Source organism: Parasteatoda tepidariorum, chromosome 1, assembly GCF_043381705.1.
Source record: "Parasteatoda tepidariorum isolate YZ-2023 chromosome 1, CAS_Ptep_4.0, whole genome shotgun sequence".
NCBI classification, from domain to species: domain Eukaryota; kingdom Metazoa; phylum Arthropoda; class Arachnida; order Araneae; family Theridiidae; genus Parasteatoda; species Parasteatoda tepidariorum.
This window is the reverse complement of record NC_092204.1, coordinates 55,820,189-55,834,200: the sequence shown is the minus strand read 5'-3', so window position 1 is coordinate 55,834,200 and position 14,012 is coordinate 55,820,189.

Sequence of the window (14,012 nt, the reverse complement as noted above, 5' to 3'; positions counted from 1 at the left end):
AAATGAATTGTGAGTTCAAATAAATTATTAAAGTAGTAAAGTAGAAAAAAAAATTAGTTACAAATAAAGAAGAAAAAAATAAAAAAAAACAGTAAAGATTAATGAGAAGAGAAGAAGAACAATTATTAAAATAAAATATTTTAAAAAAATAGATGTATTAAAAAGTAGGACAACAAAAAAAAGGAAATGATATAATGTCTTCTTCAGCTCACACGATTATATCTGCGAAAAAAATTGCGCGTGCACTCTTATATTGTATCAATCTACCCAAAACAAAATATATCAATACAATAGTGTGAGGAACGCTAAAAAAATCAAACACATTAAGTAAAAAAATATCAGACAAAAAAACAGAAAAGAAAAAACAAAAGAAAAAAAACACAAAACGAAATCTATAAAGCGAATAACGAATTACAATGAACTTACTTGCACCGGTATCTTTTAAGAATGATTTAAAATATTTTCTTAATAAGATTGCCAGATTACAAAATATGAAAACAGAAGCGCAAATGGAGTTAAAAGCATAAATAGAGGAACTTTATTTTATGCCACATTCTTACTGCAGTAAGCGCGTTTGATTTGTTAGTTACCAAGGAGTGACCCGAATATATAATATATATGCGCGTGTGTGTCTTCTGCTGTTGTCTTATCTTACTCCATAAGAAAAAATACCCTATGCTAATGCTACCTTAAATTGGTATTACAATCTTAAGGTTTTAAGAAAGTGATTCACATTATAATTCGCGATCGCAACGAACTATAGGGGGCGTTGTTGTATGAGACTAATACCTGCGATTTCTATATGAACAGTCATTCAGTTACTCTGGAGACGTCTTTAATGTAGCGTGTAACATTGTAACGTTCCTTCTTTATCGTGGCCTATTAAATTTAAAAAAGAATAATGTTTGATATCCTTTCTTATGCAACCCAAAACAAGATTTTGTCTCCTTTTTTTTAAAGAAGGAGCACCCAAACACACCAAAAATATTTGTAAATAAACAGAAAAAAATATGTATTTTCTTATTGGAGTTAAAATCTAATGCCAGAGAAATAGTTTTACTAAATTTAATGATATGACCTGAAAGGCCTATTTAAACTTTAAATTTTTTATAGTCTTAAGAATCATATTACTTCAAACATTAAAATAAGCAAAAAGTATACATAAGCTTCATATTTTGTAGAATTTAATTTTGTAAAAAAAGTATTGACAACAATTTTTATCAAAAAATTTTAAGTTTTAATGAAAATCATTATTTAGAAAGTAGAAAACGTAAAATAGAGAATGCTTACGATACAAAGCAAAAAAGAAAAAAAAAACAATTCTAAAAATTCCTTACATTAAAATAAACAACTTTCATGTTTTTTCATTTTTGATTCATAATCGGACGCAGAAAACTATTCTATAGAAAACAATCATCAAATAAGAAAAACATTACTTAAAAGTAAAATTTTTTATTTTATAAAAATTAACACTTACCTTCTTTATAAATCAGAAGAATTCCAAAATGATTTGTTCTTCGATTTTTGTTACCATTTTTTACTGCTACGAAAATGCGCCTTCGGGATTTGCCAAAAATAGAACAAGATGCAATTTTATTTTTTCAGGAGCGAAATATTTTGCCCATTGTTCACCGAAATCCGATAAACTACTTTGATTTTAAATAAAGTGTTTTATTTCATGATTTGTCGCAAAAATTTTTGTGTAGATTTGTGGCACTTATAAACCGCCAAATCTGTAGTAGTGGTGGCGTTATTACGTAAGTACCGAATTTTTATTCCATACTTTTTTGAATCATATTACTTCAAACATTAGAATATGCAAGAAGTATACGTTAACACATAATGTTATACCATTTAGTTTTTCAAAACGATTATTTTAACAATTTTTATCAAAAAATTTAAAACTAATAAACGTAAAATAAAGAATTCTTAGGATAAAAAAACGATTTTAAAAATTCCTAATATTGAAATAAAAAACTTCCATATTGTTTCTCATTTTATTCTTATAGTTCTTAATCAGACGTAAAAAAGCATTCTGTAGAGAACTATCATCAAATGAGAAAAAAAAATATTTACAAGCAAATTTTTTATTGTAAAAATCATTGCACTTACCTGATTTATGATTCCCGGAGAATTCCAAAATGATAAGTTCCTTGTTTGAAAACTTTATTCTCAAATAATAGATACATAGTTTATACCTTCATTACTTTTAGATAACATACTACACAGCAAAATTTTATAATTGATATGAATTTGAATATGTAGCTAAAAACAGAATAGCTGAATTCTAGTTGAACTTATTCTTTCAAAACTAAAAAAAACTTACCAAGAAAACGATTAAAATTAATTAAGAATCAGCACAAATGGCACTATTTCAAGTAACTTGGATAATTTTTTATTGTTGTTTTCCGAATTATATGGATACAGAAATATATACTATTCTATAACGAAGAAGAATATGCTATAACTATTACAATTCTGTATGTTCTGAATTCATATTTATTCACTGGAATGACGAAAGCAATGTTGACTTCACTTTAATTTGTAATGAATTGAAGACAGAAGAAATGCATTTTACCTTATTACACACATCTGTAACAGTATGCGATAGCGAAATCGGAAGTTATCCGTTGCAATTTTGTTGATAATATAAGTTAAAAATTATTGAGAAATTTTTTTTCAAATGATCGGCGTGTTCTGGGTCTGAAAGCTATCCCAATATTCTGGAGGGTTTTTTCAAGTTCTTCGACTTTTCCTTAGGGAAATTTTTATTTTTATTTGCTGCTAAGAAAATGGCGTCTGATCCTGCCAATGATTTTGATGGAACTAAATGAAAACGTGATAAATTAATGTCTGATATTTACAGGCACCCGCTAGAGGGCGTACTCGAGCGTTGCGATCGCGAATTGATTGCTGTTTTAGTTTTATAAATATTCGTTACACGATGTTAAGGAATCGACTTGAATTATTTCGTCATCGACATTTAATTTTTTAATGATTTTATAGGATTGAATGTTTTTCCGATTTTCCTTGAACTTTAAAACTCTAACTGAAATCTCAGAAAATTCATGAATCACTTATTTGGACAAATGCTCCACTAAAGAAAAACATTTTGAATGTTGTTGTTAAGGCTAAATCCAAAGGATGAGGGATGATGATGTGATCCTAGCTGAAAATCGTACTACCTCTAAAATTAGCATTGACAGTATTGTAGTCAACATAAACCCTAAGATTTTAGCCATCCCTAGCTTCAGCTTTTTAGTCAGCAGCATCGCAAATTTCTTTTTAACATTATATTTTCATTTTAAGGTGTTTTGCATTTTTTAAGAATAAATTTTCATTAATAATTTCGATACAGTTTTTAAAATTTTAATATGTTAAAATACATTGTAGACTTTGATTAGTTTCAGAAATATGCTTTATTTCAGCTTTGCACATTCTTGAAGGTATATTAACCAATTAAAATATTTAAAAAAAAATACTAAAATACATTTAAATTATGACTTAAAGCAAACCTGTCGTGTGCACATTTTTCTGCATGTGTAATACATTTATTTTTGTTCTCATAAATGCAGATATATTTGCCCTTTCATTCAATCCAATCTTCAAGTTATTTGCTGGATTCATTAATATAAACATCCTAAGCCATAGGTCAGAAATTCTAACCAAGATAAGCTCGCTCTCAAATCCAAGAGCCTTTGGCGAGAAAGACAAAGACTCCATTATTTGGCCCCAGCTTTGTTCGAATAACATACATAATCATCCAGTCCGCAGTAAGGTACTTTTGAATTACCTTACACAAGGATATAACATCGCTGACCCAATGTCGGTCTTGGAAGAACCAATACTCATTTCCCGGGAAACTATACGCGATAAGCGATTGGATTTCCGAGGCCCAGAACTAACCACTTCCCACAGAAGATCCATGCCCGATTATCCTCCGGGGACGTAGCATGAGAGTTATATATGTTGGGAATGAGTTTAACCGTCTGGGGCAAAAGGGTCAGTCAGGTATAATTATCACGAGTCATTTAAGATGCCAGGCAGCTTCCTGTAACTAGTAATTTCAGCAGTTAATGCGTGTAAAACGTGAAGAGACACGTCTGTTCGGCAGGCAACGAGATAACACTTAGAGTTTAAAACTTTAGAAACAGCATTAATCATTTTCTAATTTCGATATATTCGCTTTAACTTCCTATTTTGGGTTGACACAATTATTTTAAATGGACAAACTTTTGTTTGAGAGCGTCATAAATTCATGTTTAAATCAATATCATCTTAGCAGTATGAGCAGTATTTCCGTATGTGAAATAATCAACTAGTTTTTCTCCGTGACGACAAGAAAAAATTATAAAATATTGCTTTTGTTCTTCGTTATAAGAAAGGGTGAGCATTATTAAGCCACGTTTGAAAATGAGAGGAGCAAATATTTCTAGCTGTTACAATAGATAACTTTTGTTTTTTAGTCATAGATTTGATGATGAAAATAATTTTAGATAAATAGAAAAAAATCCCATAGGAAATGCTTGTCATTCGAATATATTTTCTAAACAAACATAATCTTTTGAAAAAAAGGACGTCTTTTGTTACATTTTTGTTTGTTGATACAATCGCGCATTCTTCAAATTTTAATAATTCAAAGCGATTAATATTTAACATCATGTAAAACTGCTTTTTTAAAGTATTTGAATGAACTGAGAAAAAAATTTGTGATTGAAACTAATAGTTTATGGTAAAATTAAGCGTATTTCTGGCTCTTTGGGAACACCAGAAAACTCAGTATTCCAAAAAGGTCAGTGACTTTTACCAAAGTGCTTTGGTAATAATTTTGGTAAAATTAACAATAAAGAATGGTTTTTATAATATATGATAAAATTTGAAAAATGTTTCAGAATTTGATAATTTGAATGTGGAATTTGAATTTAGAATTGAACTTAGAATTTGAACGTGGCAAAAAAACTATTTATTCGGTATAATTTACTTCTCAGTTTCTTATTCGGTACTCAATATGAGACGATAAGAACTATAATTTTGAAAACCAGAATTTCAGCTGAACCATCAATTAATCAGGTAAACTATTAATTAAAAAAACTTTACATTTCAAAATAAATGGTTTAAATATCGTATCATTTGGTTTTTATTACCAGAATAATGTTTCTCTCCCAGAAATGACATAATCATACAGTAGGGTAATTTGATTAGAAAGTTTTTATCTATATGAAAGGCATTATAACTTAAAAATATTTTTAGTAGAAAATTTTAAACTATAAGTTAATATGCAAACTAGGATGTCATCGAACCTGATTGCTGTCATATATGAGCAAACATTATTGTTTTAATTACTTTTCACGCTGTTAGTTTCAAAAGTGAAGGAAACCTGCCTTCATTTCTGAATTGGAAAGGAATGTGAAGTTTTAGATTTCTTTGAATTTCGAAATGAAGTTATTCGAATCATATTATGATGTTCAAACGATTCTCTAATCCAAAAGTATCCGAGACAGCAAGGTTAGATAGTTAAAAAAAAATTTTACGTTTTTTTTTACGACAATATCCTTTTTTGAAACATCTTCTTTAAGTTAATCATCTTAACGTTACGTTTTACATTTTAACGTTTTTTTCCAGAAAACATTTTTTTTTAAAACAGTGATAAAATTTTAGCTTTTCCAGAAATTGTTCAGGCAACACAAAATTTCGTTGTTCCATTTTACATTTTGCTTATTTACGTAAATCTTACTTTTTTTAATACAAATCATACATTCTTGTTTATTAAATTTTTGAACAAAAAAAAATTAATAAAGATCAAGGCATGTTTTAATGCAAATTTAACAAGATTAAATTAAAACTTTAAAGGACGTAGAAAAACAACTTTTTTTATGCAGAATTTATGCAAGCTTGAATTATTTTCTCCTTTTTTAAAGGAAAAAAATATGTCAGTGTCGAACCTGTATGTCTCATGTTGCAAACAAACTAATTTTTTTTAAAAAAAAAAACGTGTTTGAATTTTGGGAAAGAATCAAGGTTTATTAAGTTTAATGTGTAAAGGGTGAAAGTGATTTTTTGTCTATGAGTTCCATAATAATTAGGATAAAATAAGGAGAAATATTCTTGGAACCTGTATTTAAACATAAATATCAAATTTAAAACAAAAAATTTCTCTTAAAAATATTCGAACTATTTTAACTCTATGGGTTGCTTGACATTTTTATTAAAATTCCTCCCTTATTTTTGCAATGAAACATTAACTACTCCTCTTAACCACCCCCACCCCCCACATTCGTGACCCATTTATGCCAAATATTTTGACGCTTTTCGTGAAGTTTTAAAGATGACTAATTTTTTAAATAAAATTTAGCTTTTTGGAGAGGCTTTTTACTAAACAGATGGTATTTTTCCAAACGTTTCAGCGAAAAATATTTCCAGGCTCCTCGTCATAAGTCACGTTATTTGAAAACATTTTTAACTTATATTATCATAATTTATTGAAAGTTCGTGCAAATCTGGAATGAGAAAATATATTTTTTCTTCCTACACTTTGAAAAGGAAATAAAAATTTGATTAAATGCATCATGAATTTAAATCTCACTACTCATCTTTGTAAAAACAAAGCATCAAATAACTTATTTAAAATTATAAATGTGCATATCAATTGACTGCTCCCATTTCTACACATTTCTAACGTTTTATAAATATATTATATGCATTTTTAAGCTAATTTACATTACGAATATTTATTGCTTTCTTTTAAAATGAAGCTGAGTTTTAAAATATAGCTTAATCGAATAATACTTGCTCTGTTGGAAATTTCTCGAAAAAATGAACGAAAACAAATTATTTAATTGCTATTTTACATTCAAACAAAACAATCAAATAACCGTAAATAACAATCTATTAACTGTGAAAGAAATCATGAGATTACTATATTAACCCTCTCGTCTGTAATATGTATTTAGCTGCAAGGAACTAAGTGGCTTCATTAGGGGAACCTAGTTGATCGGATAAAATTCTGTTTTTTTTTTTTTTTAACCATATTAGTTTAATAAACCTTATTTACCAAAACAGTTAATAAACTGTTTTTCTCAGAGTTAATATCAACTTATTCATATTATTTGACTGTTTGGTTGGAATATGGTAAACTAAAAATTAAATAAATTGTTATTTAACCGTATTTTCCGAAAAATTCCGAGCAGTCCGTCTTTATCAGTATTAACACTGAAACCCTTTAATACTTTTCAACGTTATTTTATGCACCAAGAGTTTTTGATTAAGAAGATGCGGCTAAAATTAAAACTTGTGTACAGACGAGACTTTACGAGGTTTTATTTCTACTTGGATGCTAGCAACAGTGTCACTGAACGGTGCATAATTGTTTGGAATTTTATCAATTTTCCAGAAATAGACTATTGGTGAACTGATTAATCAGTTTCACATCCGCTATTGCACCTTAGACACTGTTTTGTACAGTGTCTAAGATAATTGGGATATACTTCTGTCCTTATGATCGGATTACTGCATACTATCACTCAATACTAAGATTCGGATTTCTTAATTTTAAATATGATCATAATTAGTGCAGACGATATTTTAAATTACGATTGGACATTAAAACGCATTGTTTCGAAACGTTTGTTAATAAATCAAATCGTTATGCATGTTATAATTATAAAATAATATTTCTTTCATTTTTAATTTTGCTATTGGTCATTTGTTTTGAAATTTAATCAGTTAAAACTTTCAGATATTAAAGTGATGAACTTTTCTTTTAAAGAAAACATTGAAAAATAAGCTGGTTACTCTTTTGTTTTCTTATTTTATAGAATGCATATTTCAGAAATATTTTAAGATGTTTATCATAAATTAGAAACAAATGACAGCAAAAGTACACAAAAATCAATGATGGCATGACCTGTTGTTAAAAGCTTATAGACAATAAATGAATTAAAAACCATAAATAACAATACCTATGAATAAATAATTTAAACATTTTTTCATTAAGTATGGTAACAGACAAGGAAAGCAAGAAAGGATATTAAAATTATATCCTCTTTTTATTGTTCCTCTAAAAATAATTTCAGCACGAAACCTCTAAATATATAGTATAACAATATTTCAACTTTAAAAAATTTAAAAAAAACGTTATTTGAAATTTTGGTATTAAAGTTGGTAAAAATTATAAAGAAGAGAGAATTTTTCATCATTATTTTTTTTACATAATCATCCTTAATATATTGCAATTAACTTCTAATCAGAAATAGGAAAATTATCTAAAAACTCCATAAATTTATAAAGGTAAATAGAGATAAATAAATAACTTTAGATGCATTTCTTTAATATTATTTAAAGAACTATAAATAAAATAAGTATGTAGGAATATTTAATTTATTTGTTTTCTAAGTAGTTTGTCTTTGCAGTATAAATAATGTATTTCTTGCCACAAACTTTTAATTTCAGAAAATTTAAATATTCAACAGTTGAAATATTACTAAAGAAGCATTAAATATTTGCACATTTGTTATCATTTTTGAAGATATATATCCAATAATATCATTAAAATATGCATAAAACAATTCCGTGATAAAAGTAAAGAATAAACTGAAATGAAGTAAATAATATATTCTGAGAATGGTAAGTAGCGTCATTTTTCTTTTGTTTTAAAATATAAAGCTTATTTTAAAAGCCAAAGAAATTGTTTTGCCCGAAGGGATAAAATTGGTTTCGAAAAATCCTTGTGTATTGGAGCAAATATTTCTATAAAATATTGTACATTTCAGTTCAATCTGTTAAACTATTTTGGTTTTAGATCAAATTATTTCGACTTTATTTCAGACTTCGGTCTAAAATATATTTTAAACATAAATTTGTAATACTTTATTTAAGAAAGTGTTTTTCTCTTTAAACAAATTTTCTTTTTCTTATTAAATGCTTTGATAAGTGTTTTTATTCATACAAGCATAAAAATTTCTCTTCCGAAAAGTATGTTTAAAATCATAAAACATTCATTTAATCACAGAGACATTTAAAAAAAAGCATGGTACGAGTATAGTAGTTAAAACAGGAACTGGAATAATAGTTTAAACCATTAAGACAATAAAAAAGTACTGTGAGTGAGAAAAAAAATACTCCCAAAACAGCAACACCACTTCGTTTAATTCTGTTCTACAAAAGTCAACCGTATTTTGGAGAATTAAGATTTTATGGTTGATGAATAAATAATATGGGGTTCACACTGTTTACCGTTCTCCTGATCAAACGATTGGGACCTTATTTCTCAATTTGCGGCTACCCCCTATATTTTTGGGATCAGAATTCCAAATCCATCGAGGATAATGTATGCTTATTCAGAGAAAGTACGTTTTAGCGTACGATTATGAAACTTAAAATATTGTCTACACTAATTAATTCGCATGTTTGAAGTCACCCTTCAAACAGTCCTAAAATGTGAAGTTCCGCTCATTAGATCAAAAAGTATGTAATATGTAATGTATATAACGTATGGTGTGAAGGTGCGTGATCTTGGTGTAAACTTTTTACATTTTAGATATTTAGATCTTTCATACGCCATTTAAAATTTATATGAAAGGTCGATTAGGTGTTAACGTGTAAAATAGTGACGCGCAATTTTTCAGGTTGTTCAACTTAAAATTCTGAGAGACCACAGTTTTTACAGTTTTACACTTAAAATGTATATAAAAGTTCGATTAGGTGTTAACGGGATAATAGTGACGCACAATTTTTAAGGTTGCTCAGCTTAAAATTCTCAGAGACCACAGTTTTTACAGTGCATGTTGTGATTTGAAATTAATTAAGTGTGATAGAAAAACCGCAATTGAAATATAATGCTGGATTTATTGTTGTTTTGTCTATTACACTGATAAATATTTCCAAAAAATTGAAATATAATGAACCAACGTTGTTAACAGGTTAAACATAACTCTAATAATTATATATCAATTTCCCTCTTCTATAGTAAAATTGGTAAGATTGGTTCATTAAATTTATCAATATTAAAATTTAAAGATCCACCTTAATAAATTTAACTAACCCATCTTACAAAGTTTACTAAAGAAAAAGGGAATTGAAATATCTTTAAAACCTGTTTGATTGTCTGAATGATAAGAGAAAAAGCGCTTATCAAAATATTTTTTACACCTCTGTGTTTCATCGGGTAACTACGTAACTACCTAGTTTAGATACACTGTGAAATACGTTTCTAAAATCTTTTCAGAATTTTTTCAAAACATACATGCTGTATTTTTTGTTCTTTTGAAAATTTCTCAAAAATTTTCGAATATAGTCGAAACTAATATAGTCGAAGTTGAAAAGACTTTGTCCACATTATTGAGCATAATAACATGCTCAAAACATTCATTTTTTAGTAAAATCATTGTCTCAAACTAACGTATCGTGTACATTGAGTAAATTGTTTTATAAACTAGTGTTGGTATAGTCTCAAAAATGAGTATATGCTGTTATGAGAAAGTCCTTATACTCAGTGCACGCGGCTTACAAATTCAACACTATTTGTTTTGGAACTATTTTTATATATTTTTGCTTAATTTTGAGAAACCATTTCGTACAATGTAATTTCAGCCCATGTTCAATGCAATTCAAAAACCTTTTTGCCTTTTCTCTCTTAAACATTATTTTGGGACTTTCAGAGTGTAAATTGTTTCTTCCTTTTAAGCANACTCAGTGCATGCCGCTTACAAATTCAACACTATTTGTTTTGGAACTATTTTTATATATTTTTGCTTAATTTTGAGAAACCATTTCGTACAATGTAACTTCAGTCCATGTTCAATGCAATTCAAAAACCTTTTTGCCTTTTCTCTCTTAAACATTATTTTGGGACTTTCAGAGTGTAAATTGTTTCTTCCTTTTAAGCAATGTTTCTAAAACTCACTTTCAAGGCGATGAATAATGCACACCTTTGCTTAAATTAAAGAATGTAAAGCAAATATTGCAATACATGTGTATGATCGAAAAATCAATGAAGAATACACAATTTCCAAGTTGAAAGATGCCTCGAACGACAAAATTTTATATGAAAGAAAACGGTTCTGCTGTGCATAAAAACATAATGGCTGTTATGGTTTGATGATTTCAAAAATTGTTTTGTCTTCAATAAGACTTTCAGTGACCCCTTTCAGACTCTAATTACTAGATCCAGTATGAAAGTGGTATTTGTATTCATAAACTAACCTTTAACAACTTTTCGAATTTTAGTAATTTATTTTCACAACATGTAGTAACCGAACATGCTCTATTAGTATGCAGTGCCTCTTGGGACGTTTTATCCCCTTATAGTAATTTTATCGTAGATATTTGATATTTTTCTTTTCTTCAGTAATATCTCGAACGAGAACTACCCATTCAAAATCTATCATAGAGTTTTTTAAGCGCCTATACTTTTCACTAAAGCGAAATTACATTTTAAGAAAAATGTAACATATCTGGACCAAGAGCTTCATTTCCAACTCAATAATTTCTGAACTAAAAACTTAAACTTTTAAATATTCCGTAATTAAAGAAAAAAAAATTCGAAGTTCGGTTAAAACAAATGATAACCATCCCTAAATAGTTCATTGGAGCTTTTGAGCAATCCAAACATATAATTCTCTACCTATTCATTTATTAAGAATGCCTATCCGTAATTGCTTTGATAATTGAGAAAGCATCTCTATCCTTCATTTACAACTATCTGTATTCTTTCCGGTACTGTATCCGGATAATATAGCACAGTAATTAAACATTAAATCCTATCCCTCTGAGGCTACATATGCACATGAATTATGCATTGGAGCAGAGCAACTCAACTTGGAAAAATCCTGGGCATCCAGGATGTGTGCTATTCTTGGAGTTATCTCTTTCAAGACACATGGGAGAGCATCAATGACAGGATAAAGATTTTTATTTCCAATGGAGAATCTTGGGCGGCACATTTGATCAATAGCCAAGTCGAAAACGGGTGCTCATTTCGTTTTTTCCATCCGTCCTTATACATTCTCTAACAAATAATGTCGCCAAAAAAAGGCAAAAGAAGAAAAATAGCTGAACCAGAAGACGTTGTGAGATACAGATACATTTTGAGGAAAAAATTCTTTCAGCAGACGCGTTAGTGTGGTTAAAAGGTTGTAATGATATTGCTTTATTTATGTGTGTCTTACTTTATATTACGGAAGAAAACTTTTTCAACTGCTATAAGAAACTCTTATTTGAGATGATGTCTGTATCATTGAAAGAAACTGGTCGTTATATGCTAGGTAGGTATAATAAAAATATAGGAAATAATTTGTAAGCTATTTTTATAGATATTTGATTCAACAGTAATAAGTATATCTTATATGGAATACTGCTTGTATCATTTAAAGGAATTGCTAGTTATATTTCATGTTGGAGAAAAGCGATGACTCAATGTTTAGTTATCATCATGAGTTATCATTGAAGTACTGGTTTTATCCCTGGTAGTGACTTGATCTCCTCTGCAGATTTCATAAGGGAAATAAATGTGGCCAGTGAGCAAAGTAGATAACTTTGCCATCACATACCATTCATTTCAAAATTGTGGAGCCTTATACTCCATAACTCTCAAGCGTACACTGAAAAAAAATATAGTTAAAGCTACCGGAATATGATAAAATTTACCGTGTTTCTTGCTCTATGGGAACACCAGAAACCTCGGCAATTTTATAGATGAAATTTAGTAATATTTTTGGTAAAAGTAACAATAAAATATGGTTTTATATTCTGTGATAAAATATGAGAAATGTGGTTAAATTTAGAATTTTCATCATGATATCTTTGTGCTTGGCATAAAACCAGTTATTCAATTAAATTTAGTTTTCAGTTTTCTATTTTTAACATGGTGTGCTGTTAAAAGAACTATATTTCTGAAAATCAGAATTTCTGGTGAACGGTCACTATATGAACGAAAAAATTTTCAAATAAATGGTTTGAGCACCGTACATTTTGGCTTGTATTATCAAATCCTGTTTTTTTTACTAGAATTGTTATTATTATGCAGTATGGCAATTTTACCAGAACTTTTTTTTCCGTGCGCAAATGTCACGGGAGTGCTTGACCTTCTATGTTATGAAAGCAAATAAAAATATAATGTCATTATAGAAAAATTTAAAATATAATTACTTTAATAAAATAAAAAAGGATATTTTAATAAAAAGCTGACAAAATTATTGGCAATTCATATACGCTTAATACTGTAATAATATTGAAAATAATAAGTCATAAAATCATAAAAAAATTATAAAAAATAGATCCATTCTTTTTTCATATGTAGAATGCATTTTGTGGAAAAGAGCTTTAATTACTTTTATGGACTTTTATGATGCAGTTTAATTTACAGATTTGGTGTTTTTAATGCGAAAGTAAAGCTATCTAGAACTAGTAATGTATTTTTTAAAATCGTTTTATAAAAAATGGTTAATATCTGATATAGACGCAGTAAAAAATCAGATTTATAAGAGCTAAGAATTATATTTTCATTAAAAATTACAGAACTTTCCAGCAAAGGTTTTGACTTACTAAAATCACAAGTAATAAGAAAAGAAGTTCATTATGTGTAACATTTCATAAAAAAAATTAAATTTATTTCGAATCTGCAGTGAGTGAATAAGATGTTTTAAAATAAAGAGAAAAAAATGTGAGATGCATAGTAATATCTGGTTTTATTTAAACAGTCGCCCTTCAATTTATAATACTTAAAACTATTCCTCAAACATGCGCATACCCTTCTTCACAACTAGACTATACAGATATTGTGTATTCTCTTAAAATGGTTAATAAAATCTTTTAACGGCCAAATATTTTACAGTAACAGTCTTTAGTTGTACCACAGTCTTTAGTTGTAATTATTACTTTTATTAAATGAAACTGAGAAGTTCATTCTTTTTTTCCTCAAAGATTTTAAAAAGTACTGGATGCTAATAGTAAATATTGGACATGTAATTTACCTTGTTAGCGATGTTGTTGAATAGCAATATGTCTTTTAGTATTTT